The following is a 2500-nucleotide window of genomic DNA, read 5'->3' as shown; positions in this document are numbered from 1 at the left end:
GTGCAAATCGATCGTCGGAGCTGGGTATAGGGGCGAAAGACTAATCGAACCATCTAGTAGCTGGTTCCCTCCGAAGTTTCCCTCAGGATAGCTGGTGCTCGTACGAGTCTCATCCGGTAAAGCGAATGATTAGAGGCCTTGGGGCCGAAACGACCTCAACCTATTCTCAAACTTTAAATGGGTGAGATCTCCGGCTTGCTTGATATGCTGAAGCCGCGAGCAAACGACTCGGATCGGAGTGCCAAGTGGGCCACTTTTGGTAAGCAGAACTGGCGCTGTGGGATGAACCAAACGCCGAGTTAAGGCGCCCGAATCGACGCTCATGGGAAACCATGAAAGGCGTTGGTTGCTTAAGACAGCAGGACGGTGGCCATGGAAGTCGGAATCCGCTAAGGAGTGTGTAACAACTCACCTGCCGAAGCAACTAGCCCTGAAAATGGATGGCGCTGAAGCGTCGTGCCTATACTCGGCCGTCAGTCTGGCAGTCATGGCCGGTCCTTGCGGCCGGCCGCGAAGCCCTGACGAGTAGGAGGGTCGCGGCGGTGGGCGCAGAAGGGTCTGGGCGTGAGCCTGCCTGGAGCCGCCGTCGGTGCAGATCTTGGTGGTAGTAGCAAATACTCCAGCGAGGCCCTGGAGGGCTGACGCGGAGAAGGGTTTCGTGTGAACAGCCGTTGCACACGAGTCAGTCGATCCTAAGCCCTAGGAGAAATCCGATGTTGATGGGGGCCGTCATAGCATGATGCACTTTGTGCTGGCCCCCGTTGGGCGAAAGGGAATCCGGTTCCTATTCCGGAACCCGGCAGCGGAACCGATACAAGTCGGGCCCCTCTTTTAGAGATGCTCGTCGGGGTAACCCAAAAGGACCCGGAGACGCCGTCGGGAGATCGGGGAAGAGTTTTCTTTTCTGCATGAGCGTTCGAGTTCCCTGGAATCCTCTAGCAGGGAGATAGGGTTTGGAACGCGAAGAGCACCGCAGTTGCGGCGGTGTCCCGATCTTCCCCTCGGACCTTGAAAATCCGGGAGAGGGCCACGTGGAGGTGTCGCGCCGGTTCGTACCCATATCCGCAGCAGGTCTCCAAGGTGAAGAGCCTCTAGTCGATAGAATAATGTAGGTAAGGGAAGTCGGCAAATTGGATCCGTAACTTCGGGATAAGGATTGGCTCTGAGGATCGGGGCGTGTCGGGCTTGGTCGGGAAGTGGGTCAGCGCTAACGTGCCGGGCCTGGGCGAGGTGAGTGCCGTAGGGGTGCCGGTAAGTGCGGGCGTTTAGCGCGGGCGTGGTCTGCTCTCGCCGTTGGTCGGCCTCGTGCTGGCCGGCGGTGCAGGATGCGCGCGCCTGCGCGGCGTTCGCGCCCCGGTGCTTCAACCTGCGTGCAGGATCCGAGCTCGGTCCCGTGCCTTGGCCTCCCACGGATCTTCCTTGCTGCGAGGCCGCGTCCGCCTTAGCGTGCTCCTCCGGGGGCGCGCGGGTGCGCGGATTCTCTTCGGCCGCCATTCAACGATCAACTCAGAACTGGCACGGACTGGGGGAATCCGACTGTCTAATTAAAACAAAGCATTGCGATGGCCCTAGCGGGTGTTGACGCAATGTGATTTCTGCCCAGTGCTCTGAATGTCAACGTGAAGAAATTCAAGCAAGCGCGGGTAAACGGCGGGAGTAACTATGACTCTCTTAAGGTGGCCAAGTGGCGGCGGTGTGGCTGCATCCGGACTTGGCTTTTCGAAGTGCGGTCTTGATGTAGTCGTGCTGCTGCTGCGAGGTACCTTCCTTGGGTTATAGTTACAGGGAGAGTGATGCGCAATACATGGGCCTAGCCCTCTTAGCCTCTCCTCTCCTGCGGTCTTCTCCCCTTCTCGTGGGCCCGCTGATTTTCGCTGAGTGGAAGACCGCACCAGGGGCTTGGGGGGGTTACCAGCCCCCCCTCGCACTATCCCTTTGTTAGTTGGGGGCAGTAATCAAAGAATAAGTGGTGGCCCTTCCGCTGAAGGTGCCACCCCAACTCCCCCAGCACCTAGCCGGCCAACCGGCCGTGCCGAAAATCTTGTACCTTTTGCAGCTGTATACGCCTGTAGTGAGTGCCACCGCAGCTTCACCACCAAGAATGGTCTCGGGGTCCATCGCCGCCGCCAACATCTTGCGGCCGCCAACGCGGAGATCGTGACGGAGAGGCATCGCGCGAGGTGGACGGAGGAAGAAGTCCTGTCGCTCGCCAAGGCGGAAGCCGAATTGTTCCTTGAGAGGGACGCCCGGTTCTTCTTTGTTAATCAAGAGCTCATCAGGATGTTCCCCGACCGAACGCTTGAGGCAATCAAGTGCCGACGGCGGCAAGCTGCCCACAAGCAGCTTGTCCGCCAGTTCATGGAGGCGCTTGAGATCGGTCGGGGGGAAGAGCCGGCGTCCCGCCGGGGAGCAGCGAGCCCGCCGCCTGACGCGGGCGAGGCCGCTGCGCCGCCCGTCGACGCAGCCGAGGACTTCGCGGCCGACACCACCGGGCCGCCGC

At 60.3% G+C, this 2500-nt stretch overlaps 1 pseudogene; it reads left to right on the top strand.

The window, feature by feature from the left end:
- Positions 1–2500, top strand: part of LOC126435464 (large subunit ribosomal RNA) — a 7958-nt pseudogene that overhangs the window by 1208 nt on the left and 4250 nt on the right.

Source organism: Schistocerca serialis, unplaced genomic scaffold (assembly GCF_023864345.2).
Source record: "Schistocerca serialis cubense isolate TAMUIC-IGC-003099 unplaced genomic scaffold, iqSchSeri2.2 HiC_scaffold_1207, whole genome shotgun sequence".
In the NCBI taxonomy this organism is placed as follows: Eukaryota; Metazoa; Arthropoda; class Insecta; order Orthoptera; family Acrididae; genus Schistocerca; species Schistocerca serialis.
The sequence above is the reverse complement of the archived record's forward strand: the minus strand, read 5'-3'. Positions and strand labels throughout refer to the sequence as shown.